Source organism: Dreissena polymorpha, chromosome 2 (genome assembly GCF_020536995.1).
Source record: "Dreissena polymorpha isolate Duluth1 chromosome 2, UMN_Dpol_1.0, whole genome shotgun sequence".
Classification (NCBI taxonomy): domain Eukaryota; kingdom Metazoa; phylum Mollusca; class Bivalvia; order Myida; family Dreissenidae; genus Dreissena; species Dreissena polymorpha.
In genome coordinates this window covers 119,583,268-119,605,831 of record NC_068356.1, presented here as the reverse complement: position 1 = coordinate 119,605,831, position 22,564 = coordinate 119,583,268, and the positions used below count along the sequence as shown (strand labels likewise).

At 35.5% G+C, this 22,564-nt stretch overlaps 1 pseudogene; it reads right to left on the bottom strand.

The window, feature by feature from the left end:
* The window catches only part of LOC127870026 (transient receptor potential cation channel subfamily M member-like 2), a 96,454-nt pseudogene that overhangs the window by 33,664 nt on the left and 40,226 nt on the right, over positions 1-22,564 (bottom strand).

Sequence of the window (22,564 nt, the reverse complement as noted above, 5' to 3'; positions counted from 1 at the left end):
ACAGAGCATTCCATGACAGACACACCGGATACCATCACAAACACACAGGATACCATCACCTACACACAGCATACCATGACAGACACACAGGATACCATCACCAACACACAGCATACTATGACAAAACACACATCATACCATGACAAACACACAGCATACCATGACAGACACACAGAATACCATCACAAACACACAAGATACCATCACAAACACACAGCATACCATGACAGACACACAGGATACCATCACCAACACACAGCATACCATGACAAACACACAGCATACCATGACAAACACACATCATACCATGACAGACTTACAGGATCCATCACCAACACACTTCAAACCATGACAAACACACAGCATACCATAACAAACACACAGCATACCATGACAGACACACAGGATACCATCACAAACACACTGCATACCATGACAAACACACAGCGTACCATGACAAACACACCACATTCTATCACAAACACACAGCATATCATGACAGACAAACAGGATACCATGACCTACACAAAGCAGACCATCACAGACACACAGGATACCATCACAAACAAACAGCATACCATGACAAACACACAGCATACCATGACAAACACACAGCATACTATCACAAACAAACAGTATACCATGACACACACACACAGAATACCATCACAAACACACAGCATACCATCACAAACACACAGCATACCATGACAGACATACAGGATACCATCACAAACACACAGGATACCATAACAAACACACAGCATACCATCACAAACACACAGCATACCATCACAAACACACAGCATACTATCACAAACACACAGCATGCCATCACAAACACACAGCATACCATGACAGACACACAGGATACCATCACAAATACACAGGATACCATCACAAACATACAGGATACATCACAAACACACAGCATACCATCACAAACACACAGCATATTATCACAAACACACTGCATACTATCACAAACACAGAGCATTCCATGACAGACACACCAGATACCATCACAAACACACAGGATACTATCACAAACACACATACCATCACAAACACACAGCATACCATGAGTGACACACAGGATACCATCACAAACACACAGCATACCAAGACAAACACACAGCGTACCAAGACAAACACACATCACACTATCACAAACACAAGGTATACCATGACAAACACACAGCATACCATGACAGACACACAGTATACCATCACAAACACACAGCATACCATCACAAACACACAGCATACCAAGACAAACACACATCACACTATCACAAACACAAGGTATACCATGACAAACACACAGCATACCATGACAGACACACAGCATACCATAACAAACACACAGCATACCATGACAGACACACAGCATACCATAACAGACACACATGATACCATCAAAAGCACACAGCATACCATGACACACACAGGATACCATCAAAAACACACAGCATACCATGACAAACACAGCATACCATCACAGAACACACAGCATACCATGACAGACACACAGGATACCATCACAAACACACAATACCATCAAAAACACACAGCATATCATGACAAACACACAGCATACCATAACAGACACACATGAAACCATCAAAAGCACACAGCATACCATGACAGACACACAGGATACCATCTAAAACACACAGCATACCATGACAAACACACAGCATACCATCACAAACACACAGCATACCATGACAGACACACAGGATACCAACACAAACACACAGGATACCATCAAAAACACACAGCATACCATGACAAACACACAGCAAACAATCACAAACATAGAGCATACTATTATTAGCATACATCATATGATTGAAACCCACATCATTTCCATGAAACAGTCAATATATCAATAGTCAACAGGAGACCGACCAGCCTTTCCATAATTTCAGTATGAAGATATTTTATTCTTTTTTGATAGGGTACAAGCTCAGCCCTACTGGCAGCATAGGAGTCCAACTGTTTCCTCATTTGTTGCTCCTCCAGCACGGTGACAGATGGGTATGGGTTGCAGTTCTCGTCTCCAAGGAGATGAACCATCAGCTTCCCTATGGTGACCAGCAGGTCGCCGTCTACTACTTGATTCTTTGCTTTCACCTTGCAGGACAGGTAGGCACCCCAGCTTTGCTGTGGAGGGATAGGAACAATGAATATGCATATTTTATAATGGTTTTGTCACAATTGAATTTTATATTACAGTGATTTCAAAAAGGTCTGAACTTTGCAGAGAAAAAATATTAATAGTATGCAGAACAAGAAAAAACAAGAGATGTGTTTGTCAGAAACACAATGCCCCCTATTGCGCTGCTTTGAAGCCATAAATTTGACCTTTGACCTTGAAGGTTGACCTTGACCTTTCACCACTCAAAATTTGCAGGTCCATGAGATACACATGCATGCCAAATATCAAGTTGCTATCTTCAATATTGCAAAAGTTATGAAGAAGGTTAAAGTTTTCGTTAAAGTTTTTGAATTGTTTTTTTTACCTTTGACCTTGAAGGATGACCTTGACCTTTCACCACTCAAAATGTGCAGCTCCATGAGATACACATGCATGCCAAATATCAAGTTGCTATCTTGAATATTGCAAAAGTTATGACCAAGGTTAAAGTTTTGGTAAAAGTTTTGGGACACACACAAACATACAATGACAGACAGGCCAAAAACAATATACCCCCGATCTTTCGATCCGGGGGCATAAAAAAGAAAAAAAATAGAAATATCAAGATTTCAAGAAAGTTGTTTAATACTTATGCTATGAAAAATGTCAATGGTTATTATTAATAAAGCATCACTTGTGTTTTCAAATAAGACTGACCAACATTGACAAAAAACCTTTGCGACAAACAGGCCAGATTTTATACAATTATTTAAAATGCAATAAAATGAAGTATAATAATTTATTATAAATGTTATATGGATACAGTGTCTTTATCACAGCTTTCTTAAACATTTTAAAGCTCTTGCTGGTGATTTAATGGCAATGCATCAAACACACCTCTACTGCTTATTGCAAAACTTGTCACACAAATAGTCAAGCTACATGTATACTTAAACAAAAACATGGTGGCATGTCTCTAAGTTTATCTTAATTAGGGTAGAATATCAATTAGTCAGCCTGCCCAGAAAGAAAATTGAATCACTGAAAAAAGTCTATTGACACGCCTGTTAAAGAAACAACAGGTATTTGTAAATGACAATGAATTTAGAAAAGTTCTTTTAACAAAAATAAACACATTGTCAAAGGTAAATACAGGGATTTTATATCCACATGTTTAAAAAAACTTACTATCATATGTAAACAAGAACTGTCTCCATCGGAAGACATATGCCCCCCAAAAAAGCATTTTCGAAACCTAAACGCAGATTTTGAAACCTAAACGCGGACCCTAAGTTCCAGGTCAAGGTCAAAGGGGTCAAAATTTGTGTGTGTATGGAAAGGCCTTGTCCATGTTCACATGCATACCAAATATGAATGTTATATCTCAAGGGACATAGAAGTTATGAGCATTTTTCGAAACCTAAACGCAAACGTGTGACGGACAGACAGACAGACAGACAGACAGACGGACGGACGGATAGTGTGACTGCTATATGACACCCTACCGGGGACATAAAAATGGTATCCCAAAAATGTTAAGTTGTGCGGGCAACATACTGCCAACTTGCGCTGGCAACTAGTTAGAACAACATGCAGCATCAGCGATGATAATAAATAATGTATTGTGAAGCAAAGTAATTAAGCAATAAATCAGTACCTTTGTAGTTACAAGAGTTGGAACGTTTTGATAATTGGCGCTATTGGTTTTTTTACTCGCGAAAATTTAACTAGAGAGCTGTGGGGAGTGGGGGTATTAGCGTAGACGTAACTGACACATTTTTCTAACTCGCGATAAAAGTCAGTTGAGACATCGGGCCGCTTATTTTGATATTTTGTTAACAAATATCTTACACTGAATGCTCCCGAAAATGAAGTGTTTATAAGTAAAAAATTATCTAGATTTTCGTTGGTAGTTAAAAACTTGTCGAGTTGAGGTCATATTTGTTTTATCAGAAATGAATATTATTATAAGTTATTTACTTCACCTTTGATTCCACCACTACTGTCTGAGACAAGTTTTATTTAAGAAAGCAATTTTTTAAACCCATTTAATTCATAAACATCAATTAAAAAATTATTTTAAAACAAAAGCATTTAAATTAGTATTTGTGCAATTTTTTGAGACCATGCATGTAAATTGGCAATTTAATGGCGACCGGTTTGAAAATAAACAACATTTCCCAACAATTGCTCATGTGGTCTAAAAGCTTTTGTTTCTGCCATCAGAGCGAGTGTTCTTGAAAACTTGGCTTGCAACAGAATCAGCCACAAGATAGTGGACAAAGTCATTGTCTTGACCGAATGGACAATGTTAATTTGTGCAAGTTCTGCATATACATGTATGTTTGCTGATTTGTTTAAACACTTTTAGCAAGTTAATTTTTCGTTTTAAAAATTAAAACAGAATGAACAAAGAAAAACAATATTATTGTGAGCAATATGACACGAACGTAATATAAGCGACCCAACCAAAATTAAATTAATGACACATGAAAATGAGCATTGTGTAGTTTTTATTACTTTTAACTTATTTGCTTTAACGCAAGAAAAATAAATACAAAATAAGCATACATTTTCAAAAAAAAATTAATAAATGTTATAATACATTTCTAACTGATATGTTATCAATGCAAGTGATCTCAAATTACTTTGGTTTTTATAGTTTTTCTATAAAAAAAAATGTTTAATGTATACATTAACATTTTTACTACTAAAGGTTTTTCGCTTAACCGGTTAATAACCGGTTATGGCAAAAGGTTAACTGGTAAATGTTTTTTGTAATCTCTTGCTTCCCTACATAAAAGCATGTACTCCATTTAATGAATCTTTATAAACAGCATATTGATGAAGATGCAAATAAATAAAACACAATTTATCAATTACAGGTCCGAGCTGCATTAGGCAAGAAAGAGACCCTGAAGCGTGCCATCAGGCGTGCGAAGCAGGGTACCGTTCCTGATGAGCCTCTGTCCATGAGCATTGACCCGAACATGCTTCTTGTATTTGCCATCAAGAATGGCCTCAATCTCCTTGGGAGTGCTGAGGTATGGTTCATGGATGGGACACATTCAACATTTCCAGCTCAGTTTGCACAGTTGTTCTGTATTTGGGTGCCAATTGATGGATCGTAAGGTACAGCCGTCTCCGCTCTCCTGCCAGGAAAGCAGCAGCACCACTACGAAGAGTGCTTGACAGCCATACTGGACACCTGTCTTTGTTGAGACGTGCGCCAGAATCTGGAGAAGATTGTAACTGACTACGAAATCTGTATACACAATGCTGTGAGGTTGGTGATTCCTTCTACTGTGAAACCATTATTATTCGTCCGACATTAATTTTCGCCTTTTTCGTCCTTGGACCGATGGACGAATTCAAGATCCTAACGAACAATCATGTCCCATATTTGAAACAAATAAGACTGAATTACCGTAGGCATGAGGCATTTAAATCCAGCGTAATCCACGCATATACACAGGGCTCGAAATTAACACTCGCACACTCGCAAAATGCGAGAAAAAAAAGATAGCAAGGTAAGTTATAAGCCACTAGTATTTTTTGCAAATAAAGAAATAGTGAAAAAAAACGAGTTACATTGCTTAATGCGTTCGACGGCATGAACGCTAAACCGTAGGTCAATTTTTTGAACGTCCGAATACCCATATGCGAAAGCTCGCACCTTGTTTGTTGACTGGTATTCTTATAATACAGATACACAGATGGTTCTGATACAAAAAACATGAAACAGTCGACTATTCGCACTCAAGTTAAATCCGGTTTTGACACAAAGGGGTGTTCATTATACAGTGTACTGACAACTGACATTTCCTGTAAAACGCGAATGCAATAAGGCTGTATCGAATGCGTCGACTTCGTTTAGGTATAATAGTGTTGATTAGCGCTAATTGTTAACAACTTTATTACCCATTGTGTGTATTGTGTTTTTCAGGGGTGTTGTAGATTATACAGCCTACACGCGGCGAATCCGGATTAAAGACAATACTATTAAACGCAATTAAAATATGACGATGTGTGATCAACACCTGACTGAAATATATTCTGCGCTTTGTAACAAATTAATAAAGAAAAAGACTAATTGGCAATTGACTTCGTTGTTTAAAACACTCGTTAACGATTATTCAGTCCCACTTATCCGCTAATCATAACAAAGAACGTGTCAATGACATAAAATAATAAGGGACAGTTACTATCACCTAAAATAACAGACTTGTTAATTGGCATATGCCAAACAAGGCCCACCTCCTGCAAGTGACTACCAAGTGTCACCTCTCTTTCCCCAGCACGGTTTTTTCGCAACCAGGTATAACATGTATTACAAACAAATCGGACGTTTTTGTGTTTTTTTTCAAAACCAGAAATGGACGAATTTAAGAGCGGACGAAATAGTCATTTTTATGAAAAGGGCGAAATTTTGTGCCGACGAAAATAAATGGTTTCACAGTATTTGCATCCAAGGCTGCTTTAATCACCTGACCCAGACAACTTGGCGACACATTCAGGGACTTGCAAGTATCTATAAGGAGGATGAAGGAATCCATCACCTTTGTGGCCTGCTGGACGGCCTTGCATTCTTACCAGGGGACGACATCGCCAGCGGGATGGCATATTTGAAGCAGTCCGTACCAGATGTCCCCACATCAGTAGTGGACTACTTTGACGCTAACAACATGTCTGGTGCATTTCGGGCTGTGAATACCAACAGTCGGATATGCTTCAGGCGGACTTCCCCTAGATCCAGCCAGAAATGTGGAATGTCCAATCAGTGACTATAAGCTCCAGCGACTGCACCAACAATGTCTGAGAAAGCTGCAATAATGGTTTGAGGCATCGCGTTGGCCACGACAACTCGTGGCTGTGTTTTTTTTAAGGCTGAATGCAGAAAGACAACGCAATGGTAGAAACTAGAGATGTGAACAAATATTCGAATATATTCAAATTCAAAATTCATGTTCGAATATTCAAGATTTTGTGTTCCAATCTACAACATCAAATTTGCTGAGTCATCTCAATGTTCAGCATCCGTCTGTGGGAAAGAAGGGTAAGCTTGCATTATATTTATCTTGCTGATTTACATAGCTTTAAACTTTTCAAAGTCATGATGAATCGCATTTTACCTGACAAAGAGACTTTTTACCACCAGGGGATTAGGACATAGTTACGAATATTATGTGTGCATTAAATTTCCTCTCAAAGAAAAAGTAAATAACGCCATGACTTCTATAACGAGAGTGTTAAGTTTTACGCAGCTTAAAGAAACACACAATTGTGTTTATTTGAAATTCTATTGTGCATTTTGAATATTCATCATATTTCTCTATTCTGCAGATGAAACGCCATAAAAGCAGTCTGCGGTGATGTTTTTTTCTACACTGCGCCACTCAAGAGCGAGCGTATCACACAGGTGATAGCCGATATGATCCTCTTGGATTATGTTCCTCTGAGTATAGTGGATGACGAGGGATTCAAAAACCTAATGAGTATCGTAGCCCCCGACTACACTGTGCCATGTAGGAAACACCATGACGTTGTGCATGAGGCGCCGAGGTCACAACAAGACAGCGTTCCTTCGGTGTCCAACAATACTGATACATGGACTTCAAACAGAGAGTTTCATCACTGTCACTGAACATCAGGTGACCAACATATGGTACCTCGTCATGCGTGCTATGCCTGAACGCCATACTAGGTAGAATCTAACAAATCAGCTAAAGGACTGCGTTAGTGAGTTCCATTGGGACAGTAAAGTAAACAAATGTATTCATGACGATTTGAGAAATATTGAGTGTGCTGCGAATATGTGCGAGGATTGGGGTGATCTGGGTGGTTTTGCCCATACTCTTCAACTGACATTGAAGCCTGCCATGGAATTACCTGCAGCGTCTACGGTTGTCAGTAGGTGTCTGAAACTTGTCGGCCACTTCAAACAATCTACAACTCTTACAGCGTCACTGGGTGTTCGACAGAAGTAAATGAACCTACCTCAGCACACGCTGATACAAGATGTCCCCAACAAAGAAACTCCACCTATCAGATGATGGCACGTCTGGTAGAAATGCAGCGCGTTCTCATTGATATTATGCTGCACACAAAGATAACAAAGATTCAAGACGCCACACTCAACCTGGGAGAGTCAGATTAGGATTTGATAAAAGAGCTGTGCGTAATCCTCAAGCCGTTAGCAGATACGATGGCATATATTAGTACTGAAAGTCATGTGTTTGTGTCAGAAATATACCCAATTGTGTGTGGACTGGTAACCAACAGTCTTGCATCTTCCTCAATAGACAGTGCCATTGCTAATTGGGTGAAAAAGGCCATCCATGATGATTTGGTTAGTCGTTACCAACCAGTATCGGAAGACGCAGCACAGTCAACGGCTGCATTGGGGGCTTTTTTGGATCCATGTTACAAGAAGTTGATTTTTTATTATCCTTACAACGGAAGATCATACAGGATATGTTCGAGTCGCGCATGGACAACTTGCCACTTAGGTATTCATTAGAAGACAGTGGTGAAATTGAGACCCAATCAAAACGCCGGAAGTTGGATATCCTAGATTCTGCTTCCAGAGTACATTGGTGGACATGCTGCAGTGTTACATTAGTGAATGGAATGGATCCTTTAGAGGTGGCGAGAGAGCAAGTCATGGTTCCCAAAGGTTGCAGTGGTAGCCCGACGCGTACTTTCGGTCCCCGAAACGTCAGTGCCTTGCGAAAGGGTGTTCAACTCTACCGGCTTACTGCTTAGTGAGCTAAGAAATGGACTCTCTAGTGGAATTGTTGATGCCATCATATTCCTCAACAAAAATCTTATTAACATCATTGACGTTGACGAGGATGAGACGTAAATGAATGTAGTGATCTGTATTCATTTTTGAAGAGACAAAATGTATGCAAATATCTTTAATAGCGTTAAACGTTTTTGTGTGCACCCACTGCATGTAAATAATACTTAATTGATTGCTTATGCACTAGTTCATGTTGTCTGAACGTTTTATCAGTATGTTGTTGCTACGTTTTCTTTGTGTAAATGAAAAACAATTTGTGCAGTAAGGTTATTGCTTGTAATTATTTTGAAGTACAAAGAACACTGTATTATGTGAATTGGGAATAAGACATCAAACTGGGAATGGACATCATTTTGGTGATTTTCTCAAACAAAACTATTCATTTCATGATCTGCATATATTTTTTTAATATATTATCTATAATTTAAGCTTAATAAGAAATTTTCCATGACTTTTTCATTAACAGTGATTGAATTTGTATCATTTTTAGTGTATTTTTAAACCGTGTCCATGCGCGGCATGGACACAGTTTCATTTAATGAGGATTTTTTTTAAATTAATAAAAAATCCAGTTTTAAAGTAAAATCAATTTAAATGATGCTATTATATATGCAAGTATATGTTTTAATTATAATTTGTAAAACTACATAAATGCAACATATAAAACTGCATATTATGCACTTTTTATAAAACACAATTTATTCCCAATTCACATAATACAGTGTTAAAGGCGGAACATAATTTATATATTTTAACAATTCTACCCAAATTTAAACATTGTCATAGTTCTGGAGTGCGTATTGAAATAATGCAAAAACAAAAGAACCCTTATAATAAAAGGGAAGTAATCCAAAATTGATTGACATAAATCAGAATTACAGTATTATGTTTATTGGCAACATGTTTCATATGTTATGAAAATTAAAAGTAAAAGTAAAAGGCGAATATGTAGAACACAATTACCATCTATAGTTCTCAAAAATTTAACTCTATCCCCATTTACAAAGCTGCATATACAAAAAGATTATAAGAGGAATGCCTGGTAATCAGGAACATTACTTAGCTCCGGATGGGTATAAGTTCTGACATTTTAATATAAGGCTTAAAATCAAATATTCGAATTTATTCAAATAATAACAAATGAATATCATTTTCAATATTTGTTCCTATGCGATCAGTATGTGGCTTTAACCATGTAAATGGTGAAGTTTCTTCAGAGGGTTGGGCACCGAAATTGTCTTGGGCACTAGGACGAGTTATTATTAATCATTATTGACTCATATAATTCAGCTGTGTGTATAAATGTACATATACGTGTTTCTTTTTGTTTTTATGTGTTTTGTTCTATATATTATATTGTTTACATATGTATATAAATGCAAATACCAATTGTTTGTGTTAAGTATTAGTGTAAGTAAGTTTGCACACTTATTTATTTACCAACACATTGATTCTCTCATAATTTCCTATAAAATCTATTAACTACTAAAGGCATAGCAATGATCCATGTTTCTAGTAATATTAATACATTAAGAATATGTCAAAAAATGTCATTAAATATAGAAAGCATTTTAATTTCTGGAATCCAGTATGTGTATTTCAAAAATTTTGTCCGCATGTTCCTTGCATCCAAAAGCAACACTCTTATAACCACATTGAATAACAATTCGCGTGCAAACAACAGTTGCAACATGCGCTTTCAATTAAACTTAATTACAAACTATAACAAAATAACACTATATCGATTGTCAAAGTTGAAAATAACCATGAAATGTTTAAGATCCAATGCGTTATAACAATGGACGAATTTCCGTGTCATGCACGTTGTGTCAAGTTGATGTCACTACCAAAATAGGTGGCTGGCATACCCTAGAGGTTTACTGAAAAGAAAATCACAGTTTTTAGTATCAAAATGTCAATCTTTTTTTAAATATATTTCTGTATAAAATAGCACTGTTCACTATGACAACGGCATTCCTCCTTTAAGCATGAGCATGATGATTCCTGATGCTATTAATAATCCAATCAAACAACAGTGTCAAACAAACCACTAAAACAGGACTGTTAAAAGAATGGGCACTCTATAAATATCTCAAAGAACAGGCACTCTATAAATATCTCAAAGAACGGGCACTCTATAAATATCTCAAAGAACGGGCACTCTATCAATATCTCAAAGAACGGGCACTCTATAAATATCTCAAAGAACGGGCACTTTAAATATCTCAAACAACGGGCACTATATAAATATGTCAAAGAACGGGCACTCTATAAATATCTCAAAGAACGGGCACTCTATAAATATCTCAAATATGCATGTTAATGGGCGCGTGGCCAGACTTACATGTTTCCATCATTTTTATTTTTCTTATGTACTTCTGTTCTGTATCTATAGATACATGATGATTAATATCTAATAATGCAAAATCTTGCGTAACAACCTGTATTCAATTTGCATGTAATGCAGCTAAGCAGCTAAGAACTACACAGAAAAAGACAATCACTATCTTTAATCTTATTTATATAACTCTTTATCTTTCCCCAACACCAACCACAATCAACACCGTATATCTTTTTGAAAATATTTCTTCTTTGGTCTGATAAAAATAAAGTAGCGTGCATTTCCCAAATATGGCACTCTATGTACACACCTAACTCTGTCAACCAATTTAATGCACTTTTTGAATTTTAAAAGAACCTTGATTCTAGTTTTCACTTATTTCTGTAACCATAGCAATAAACTAGAACTCCGCGAGTTGGATGTGTCTCCTGATGGTAGCATACCTGTGTTACTTGTTTACTATTATATTAGGGATGGGACATTTATTCTTAATGTTGTTACAATTAAACTTTTACCCTTTTTTGTCCTATTTAGTAACATATTGAATAAGCAAAACTTTTTTAAATGAATGACCAAAATAATTTTGTATGAATATTGTAAATCTAATAGCAAACAGACAAAAACACACAGACAGACCAAACACAATATGCCCTCCTTTGTGCTATAATTTGTGAATTCTCTTCAATTTTAAACTGCTATCCACACAGGTTTGTGGTGGCTGTAGTATGTTTCTAGTTCACCAACATCTTTTAAACTGTAAAAGTTCACAAATATCAAATTGTTTATTATTATTGTTAAAAATGTTTAAAGTAAAGCACGAGACATAGTAGTTATGAACCTTTTTTGGATCGCGGTCACATTTCGAAATCTAAACGTGGACCCTTAGTTCAAGGTCTAGGTCACGGGGGTCGAAACTTTTAATATGCACATGGAAATTCTTGTCCAGATACACATACGTACCAAATATGAAAGCAATATCTGAAGGGACACAGACGTTATGAGTTTTTTTTAATCAAGGTCGCAAATTTCGAAACCTGAACACGGACCCCTAGTTAAAAAATTTCATACGCATGGAAAGGTGTTGTCCAGATACACATCCGTACCAAATATAAAAGCAATATCTGAAGGGACACAGTAGGTATGAGCCTTTTCGAAGCGCGGTCGCAGATTTTGAAATCTGAAAGCTGACATCAAGTTCAAGGTCACAGGGGTCAAAAATTGTATGCTTATGGAAAGGTGTTGTCCAGATACACATGCATACCAAAAATATAAAAGCAATATCTGAAGAGACACAGTAGTTATGAGCCTTTTTTCGAATCGGGTTTGCAGATTTCGAAACCTGAACGCTGACCTCAAATTTAAGGTAAAGGTCACAGGGGTCAAAAATTGTACGCCCATGAAAAGGTGTTGACCAGATACACATGCATACCAAATATGAAAGCAATATCTGAAGGGACACAGTATAGCCTTTTTCGAATCCTGGTCGCAGATTTCGAAACCTGAATGCTGACCTCAAGTTCAAGGTCAAGGTCACAGGGGTTAACAATTGTATGCGAATGGAAAGGTGTTGTCGAGATACACATGCATACCAAATATGAAAGCAATATCTGAAGGGACACAGAAGTTATGAGCCTTTTTCAAATTGCGGTCGCAGATTTTGAAACCTGAACGCTGACCTCAAGTTCAAGGTCAATGTCACAGGGGTAAAAAATTGCATGCGCATGGAAAGTTGTTGTCTAGAAACACATGCATACCAAATATAAAAGTAATATCTGAAGGGACACAGAAGTTATGAGCCTTTTTTTTTAAAGTGTGACGCCGTGGACGCCGCCGCCGACACAGCCAAGCAAGTAACACCTATATGTCCCATGACCATAGTCAGGCGACACAAAAATTGTGAAGGATTTTTTAATTTTTAAACCTTGAAGTTATGTTCATAACCATAGCAACCCAATTACAACATACATGTACGGCCTTCTATGTGCACACGGAGTTTCATCAACTTTGCTTGTACTGTTTGAGATAGCACAAGATCAAGAATTTAGTTTTCAATCACGTCGGATAAGATACAATGTAGAAACCAAAATGTTTTGCATATTCCCTTTATGGCACTATATCTAGTTTCATAAAGTTCTTTTTGCATTATTCACATATTCGTATTTTAGTTGTTTCTTATATCTGTAGACAAAACTACCAAAATATTTGTCAGAAAAAAAATTCACATTCCCAATACTGCTCTTTATTCACACAGCAAGTTCCATCAACCTAGTTTAAGTATTTATTGCGTAATCAGATGATCCGGTGGTTTGTTTTTAATAATCTCTGAAACCAATTAGCAACAACATTATTTTCATGCATAAAACTGAGCTTACATGATTACATGTATTCCCCATATCACCCTTACACTATGTACTAAGATTTAGCCTTAATGGATTTATATACAAGCATCAGCATCTTTTTTTCACCTTCATCCAAACCAAATCCAAGAACACCAATTTGGTGGATTATTATAAAAAGTAAACAATTTATTAATCAAAAGCACATAAAGTGACATTTCTGCTGCACCAGAAAGAGAAAAACATAAACATACATATCATACAACGCAGTCCTAACTATCTTGCAAAGAACCAATTTCAAAACAGTGAGACACAAAGCAAATGCACTAGCCAACAAACATCAATCTTACATGTTATCAGAATAAAACATCACAGAATAACAATGGGTGGTAAATGCAAGTCCTCCATGGTAGATGGGCGAGTAAAGTGTGTGAAACTGTTTGAATCTGGAAAATAGTGTATGTGATTGCAAGTGAGTTATGTGTTGGATGTATGCAAGTGCAGAGTGTGTGCTTAAACATAAGCCTGAAATGATGGAGGAGTTTGTGTATCCATGGAAAGAGAATTTTAAGTCTCTGGACACGAAATGCAGTGGTTTAAACAATCTGGTATTTAAGTGCTTCACCGAATCCACATATTGTACAGTCAATATATTAGGACCAATGATTGAAGAAAAAGCAAAGAAGTTTGCCAATTAGTAAGGTCTCACTAATTGTAAATTACCAGAAAATTATCTTTCAATAAAGGTATTACTGGTGGATTTATTGAATGAACAAGCAATATATGTCCCCTACTGGCTCCACCATTGTCAGATTATTTTTTTTATTTGTTGCCATAGCAACCAAATTTTTTGATGTTGGAACAAAATTAAATGACGTGCATTATGCCCATATTGCCATCTATCCACGTTTCAAGTTTCATGAAAAAATATGAAAAACTTTTAAAGTTATCGCAGGATCCAGAAAAGTGTGACAAACTCACAGACTGATGGACTGACTGAATGATGGACACACAGAGCGCAAACCACAAGTCCCCTCCGGTGAAACCGGTAGGGAACAACAAGATGCTGGAGTAAGCATTATATTATCGCAATATGAATTCATAAGTCTCACAGTAAGTATAAATTTTAATAAACTTCAAACACATAAATTTGCATTACTAAGTAAAAATAATATAACTTAAACTTTTTATCGTCAATAAGGCTAAAGCATTTTGGATATATTAACCAAACATTGACTGGTTGGGTATATTTCAATATTCCAAACAATTGCTGAGCGTACATAATAAGACATTTCAATCATCACAAAAGAGAAATGGAACAAACATTAATGGACAAAAATGCTCATGTGTCAGTAGTCACACAACACAACACACCATGGTTTGCCATCTTACCATGTCTCTGAGCTGTTTACAAAAATTATATTAATCTTGTTGGTTGCATTTCCTTGTTTTTGTCAAGAAATTTCAGCCATATCAGAACGGTCAGAAACACTGCCACACACAGATACAACCAAAATTAATGAATATAAGGTCTTCATTTCAAGCAACACAAAAGGGACCTATGCATGTGTCAGTCCATCCATGGGTTTAGTTATTACACTGCAACGCCCATATATCGCAGTTGGTGGGGTCCAAAGATCGCGAGCGCGATATATCCTGCGCGCAATATAACTTGAGAAATGTCTAACTTAATTGTTTTGCGGTTAATTTGTCAAATTTCCCCAATGTTTTCATTTAATATACGGCGCTGCTACATATTTGTATAGTGATAATTGCAAACCAATTCTACAATAAACATTTTCATAACTACATGCATATCTGTATTTATCATGAAAACCAAAATATAAATTATTTTATATTTTTTATTTTCATTAACGATCGCTCGCGAATCAGCTAAAAAGAAGAATTATTGCCGTAAAAAACGTATAAAATATAATTGTGCATAGATTCGAATTTACCCTTATAAAAAGTCCTAATGAAGAAACTGAAACAGCGTAACGGTAACGATACCGTTTTTTTTATTTATATTTTATTAAGAGGAAATGTCAATGCCACATAATTCGCGAGATACCGGGGACCTTAGTTGAAACTTACAACAAAACTTGTAATGGAAATTTAATTATCTCAATGTTGTACCCGCTACGAAATTTTTATTTACAAATAAATACACCCACCCCAATTTTCGCGCGCTTTTTATCAGGACAAAAAAATTCATGACCAGAACCAAAATTTAATGATTTATATACCAGTAAACTGCCATTATTATCTTTGCAATGACACGAATTGGTTATTTCGTAATTGATTCGCTGGGAGTTGCAACTGAATAAGGCAAATTTCATGTCTAGTCCCCGAACTTTAATCGGCAATATTAGCAACATAAACTATTTTCTGGCATAACTTAACACAAACAGATCAAATATATATCACTTATGTGCAAATTAAAACAGCGAACGTGATGTGGTGTGTTTTTGAAATGGAAAAAGCCAAGTATTCCGTATTCAAAAATACTTCTTCTTCTTCTACTTCTACTTCGTACTTCCTACAGTCAATTGCTGACTATTACAGGAAGGCCTATTATAGGCAGATATGGACGCTGTCGAGTCAGTTTCCTGGGAAAAACAGTACTTGGTGTCTATGGAGGAGATAATGAGAACGCTCCCCGAGTAGGGAGCGAACCCACAAGCTGCTGTTTGCTAGGCGGACACCTCATCCACTGCCCACCATTGACTTTATCCGGAATCCCCCGCGGGATAGATCTCGTGTCTAATCAACCAATCGTAATACACCAACTTTCTACGAAACTTCCGTAAGATAGATCGAATCATAAATTTAAAACTTCAGCTTTCTGTTTGATAACGGTTTTTTATTAACTTTTTGTTTTGAGCATTTATCCACAAACACGCAAATTGATATCTAAGGTAACAGGTATTGTGTTTGTTACGCTGTTTTAGGCTGATTGAATTTGATTTTATAGACAAACTTGAGACTGATTCTTTTTACATTGAATTTGGTTTAATCAGGATGAACGCTGAGCTGTATGTATGTACCCCTAAAAGCTCACAGCATTCAAGAAGAACTACATTCTTAAGTTCTTTGCCTTAGTAAGCAAAGATTCTTATTTATAATATACTGCATTTGATCATGCAAAGCACACAGTTTTTTACTTCAAGTTTTAAATTAAAAAGTTGATGCGGATAATACATTGATAAACACTATCCTGGCTGCTAAATTGACAAAAATCCATAACTTAATCATCAATAATCATAATAGCGACCTTTTTTTTATTTCAGAATACTACACCCTACTATCTTCCAGGCAGTAAAGGCTGTTGTCAGAACAACTAAAAGCCGGTAATGGTAGGTGTGAGCCAGGTCACAACAGTTTCCACAAAATTTAAAATGTTTGAATAAAATATGCAAACAAGTCTTGATCTTTGATGGTGCACCTCTACATGGACAGATTACATAGGACTGTTGTCCATATAACGGATAGCTGGCTAAGGTAAGTGTGAACAAGGTCTTTTTGCAGGTAACATAAGGTGTTAACGGGGACTTCTTCGTGTTTCCTAGTTTAGTCCAGATTTGTTTGACCTTCATAGTACATCACATTCACACCTGTGCAGTGCGACAAATAATAACCCCATGTCCTACATAAAATGAAACAGTTTTACATCAACACTAGTCTATCTCAACTACTTTAGCAATAAAACAGCAATCAGCATAGAACACTTGTTTTTAAATTACACAAAAAAAGTTTCCTATTTAGACTTAAGTGCACTGCAATTTTTTTTTAACAAACAATAAAGATCTTACAGTGAGTTGTCTCCCATGCGCTACAAATTTTTTATTCAACATTCAACATTTTAAATTAAAATGCATTACAATTTTTGTTAAACAAAAGTAAAGGGTCTCCCGTATGGTACAAAGTATTTATTCAGCACTAAAATGCCCAGGCTTTACCCGAGGAAGAATGACATGATGCAAAAGAAGTTTGAGATTTGCATGATATTAATCAGTTTAATTACCGAGGACTGTTTACTTGTGGCTTGAAAATTTCAAAAAGTCAGACAAATAAGTGCCTCGCAACCAATGCTCCTTACCATAATAACGATTCCTCTGTTTAATACAAAATTAAGCTTTTTAATGACACAAACGATTTGATTGTGCAATAGTAAAATGGTGGCCATTTTCGTTCCGTTTTTCTAGTTTTCCAGGCTTCAATTTTTTTTTTCATTTTGGCATAAAGACGAGGGGCACATTATGCATGAGTGAGCGCTTTGTATGAGAAAATTCTGTATATTTATACATAAATGTTTAAGCAAAAAATAGCTCCTATGCTTCAGTATTCTGCTCCTATGATTATATTTATCATTTTAACCAATGTGGAAGTTCAAGACTGGGGTCATTAGACTTCTTATTTACAAAATCAACTAAAGTCTTAAAAGACTAAGTGAAATCTTATCAATGTTTACTACATTTATTTTCACAAAACCCTTCACTTGTCAGGTGAGATAATGGTTGCTATGCTTACCATAAGTCTTCGGACACTCTAAGTTTTCGGAAACCCTCTTTTTTTGCAAAAAATAATTATTTTCATGACTCTAAATTTTCGGACCTACGTTTTTTGTCCATAATTAATGTCTCCTAATTTTCAGACAGTATATTTTACAGCGCTATTCTACAGACTTAAGCCTGTTTTTCGCGTATCTTGTGTCACTTCGATCATGGATTATTACACCTGGATTAAGGTCATAAAACCTTGCACTTGCATGCCTGATGGAAAAGGACCATTACATTCGCGTAATTGGATATTTTAGCATGTAAAATTGTATACCGGTAGAAAATAATGGATTGGCCAACAGCATTTGAAACAGTGTCATCCTATTAAGGAAGCAGACCGTTTTCTGTTTTTACTTTTTTGTTCCATATCATTTCAGGCAAGGGTTAGCAAATCTGTGAAGTTGTATTTATTTTTTTAAGCACAAAAAGAAGAGTGTATCACAAGAAAATTATTTTTCATTGATTTATTGCCTTTATTTCAATATAATTATAATTTTCAGACTCTCTAATTTTTCAGGCACCTGTAATTTTAACATATTTTTTGTATCTAAATTTTCGGACACAAAAAAAACAAGACTATTGCCAAGCAATAAAAGTACCCTACCGGCTCCACCATTGTCAGAAATTTCACCATTGTCAGAATATTTTTTTATTTGTTGCCATAGCAACCAGAATTTTTGATGTAGGAACAAACTGAAATGACGTGCATAATGTCCATATTGCCATCTATCCATGTTCTAAGTTTCATGAAAAAATATTAAGAACTTTTAAAGTTATCGCAGGATCCAGAAAACCACCATTTTCAGCAGTATTTCTAGTCTATTTGTTGCCATAGCAACCAGAATTTTAGACGTAGGAACAAAATGAAATGACGTGCATAATGTCCATATTGCCATCTATCCATGTTCCAAGTTTTATGAAAAAATATTAAAAACTTTTTAAGTTATCGCAGGATCCAGAAAACCACCATTTTCAGCAGTATTTCTAGTCTATTTGTTGCCATAGCAACCAGAATTTTTGACGTATGAACAAAATGAAATGACGTGCATAATGTCCATATTGCCATCTATCTATGTTTCAAGTTTTATGAAAAAATATTAAGAACTTTTAAAGTTATTACAGGATCCAGAAAAAACACCATTTTCAGGAGTATTTTTAGTCTATTTGTTGCCATAGCAACCAAAATTTTTGATGTATGAACAAAATGAAATGACCTGCATAATGTCCATATTGCCATCTTTCCATATTTTAAGTTTCATGAAAAAATATTAAGAACTTTTTAAAGTTATCGCAGGATCCAGAAAAAACACCATTTTCAGCAGTATTTCTAGTCCATTTGTTGCCATAGCATCAAGAATTTTTGACGTATTCACAAAATGAAATGACGTGCATAATGTCCATATTGCCATCTATCAATGTTTCAAGTTTCATGAAAAAAATATTAAGAGCTTTTAAAGTTATGGCATGATCCAGAAAAAAACACAATTTTCAGCAGTATTTCTAGTCTATTTGTTGCCATAGCAATCATAATTTTTGACGTAGGAACAAAATGAAATGACATGCATAATGTCCATATTGCCATCTATCCATAAATTAAGTTTCATGAAAAAATATTATGAACATTTAAAGTTATCGCAGGATCCAGAAAACCACCATTTTCAGCAGTATTTCTAGTCTATTTGTTGCCATAGCAACCAGACTTGTTGACGTATAAACAAAATGAAATGACGTGCATAATGTCCATATTGCCATCCATCCATATTTCAAGTTTCATGAAAAAATATTAAGAACTTTTAAAGTTATCGCAGGATCCAGAAAAAAAATATCATTTTCAGCAGAATTTCTAGTCTATTTGTTGCCATAGCAACCAGAATTTTTGACGTAGGAACAAAATGAAATGACGTGCATAATGCCCATATTGCCATCTATCCATGTTTCAAGTTTCATGAAAAAATATTAAGAACTTTTAAAGTTATCGCAGGATCCAAAAAAGTGTGACGGACAGACAGACGGAGACAAAACCATAAGTCCCCTCTGGTGAAACCGGTAGGGGACTAATAAATATTCAGTGTCCGAAATTATCGAGCAATTACGGTATTATTTTTACCTTGAGGAAGGACATGAGGTTGTTCAAGAGCTGGGCCATGGTATCTGACTCCTCCATTAGAACCTAGAAAACAAAACATGGTTATGAACGGTAATTAATCATCAGCATCTTGAGCATACGGATCCAGGTTATAAATGGTAAAGATAAGTCATTTATCAGCATCTTCAGGACAATTATTCATGGCAAAGTATGGTATAATTTAAATGTTCAATTTGGCAAATCAAAGCTAAACATTCAGAATATATTAAAAAGTTATGCTTTTTCAGCTTTTTGTGGTTGCAAAACATGTTTGTTATGTTTTTTCAAATAAAAATTGAAAATTGTTCATTACATGGGTTTGTCTTCATTGTTTATTTATACAAAAGAAATCAACACTTCAAATCCAATATAACAAACAGACACCAGTATAACTATGTGGGGACTTTTGGCTTCCATTTTTTCTCAAAACCTTTCACTTTTGTCTATAATGTTTCAGGAAATTAAATAATGGTGGTGCCCATATTTCTACTCGGTTGATTGCTCCATCATAATCAATTTAAAGGCTAATTAATAAGTGGTGCATTTACATGTGCTGTTGATTTTTAATCATTGACAAGCTTGTTAAAATATTGCCTGCTAAAATGCCATTGAACATGCGACAGGTTAAGTGAAATAAGTAATTCAGACTATTTGAAAACATACAAATGCATATTTATTAATTCACAGAAATGTGCACATGTTGCAATATATCTAAATTTAAATTGTCAATTTGTTGTAATTATTGATTAAGAAAAGTGCCAGATAAAATATGTTTCATAATTGTCACATGTTCAATAGGAAATCCCCATTCAATAATTCACTGTGCACTCTCCACTTCCGGAAAAATGGCTAAATATTTTGCACTTGAAATTCTACAACTACTTTGTTGTCACTATTATTCCTATTCTGTCCTTCAAATTCAAATGTTTGATAATATTTGTAGTTGGAATTATTTAAAATTAAGTTAAAGGTATCATTTTTTACAGATGGTTTCATGCCAAAATTATTTTTAAAGTGTGCTTAACTACGATTTTAAAAAACCTTTGATATAGTTCTGCATACACAATATAACCCAGCTTACATTTGCATACAAATTCCAGAGTGTTTCGATGCTAAGAAACTTGCGCAGACTGACTCCATTCTCGAGGAAAAGATGCACGAAATCCACGCGATCCTGAACCAGGGCCGTGAACATGGCTTGATACAGTGGAAGGTTCTGCAACATATGTAATACCAAGTGTTTTAGTTGATTTGTATTGTCAACAAAAAAATTGGTCATACAAAAAGCTTTTGATTTTTTGATGGACCTGTCTTGCAAAATCACTTGTACACTGTCAATTGTGACAGATTTACAACTAAGAAGCAACAAACTTTAAAGGGACATTATTTTAAAGGTTTGCTCACACAATTTTTTTTTATTTCATGTTCTTATTATTATTTATATACTTTTTGATTTAGAATTTATTCAAGACCATTATTCTATTAAAGTGTATTTGTTTTTTATCACTTTCCCTGCATTTTTAAATTATGTTCATGCATGTATGAATGAAAACAGATTCAGTTCAGGAGGATTTTTCTATCGAAAATCAACTGAAATGATGTAACAATACATACAGGTGTCTATTTAACTTTTAGGTTGTCAAAATTCATAAATACAACAACAAAACTGCATGCATAGTCACATTTGCAAATGCACAAAATTGGTTATACAAAGACACAATTCCAATGCATAAGTAAAACTTAGAAATTCAACTAGTGTCAGATTAATGTGTGAAGGCTATGACATTACTAAATTACATGAACAGGTATGCAGACATGAAAAATATATTCAGCTCAAGCAATATGTACATTCCTCTAACTGGGTTTACATTTTACCAATATCATGCAAGAATGGGTCTTATAACCAGACTGTGCAATTGTGCAGGCTAAGGGTGGACCTAAACTGACCACATTAAACCCATTTTTGCATGATGTGGCCCATTTTGTTTTACTTCAATATACTACAGAGGAACCTGTGAAAAATTACTAATATTGTCTCCTAGGTTTGGATTAAAAATGCTGTGTATCAATGAAAAGGTTTTCATTATAATATGGTTGTTGACAAACAATTTATATTTTTGAAAATTAAGAATGTCTGTAGGATTTGCCTCAGCTGTATGTTGGTATCTACTTCTAGAATTAATATGTATCTAGCAAGTATTTACCATCGGCTGTCCAATAAAATGGTGTCCATCGTACATGCTCTGAATCACATG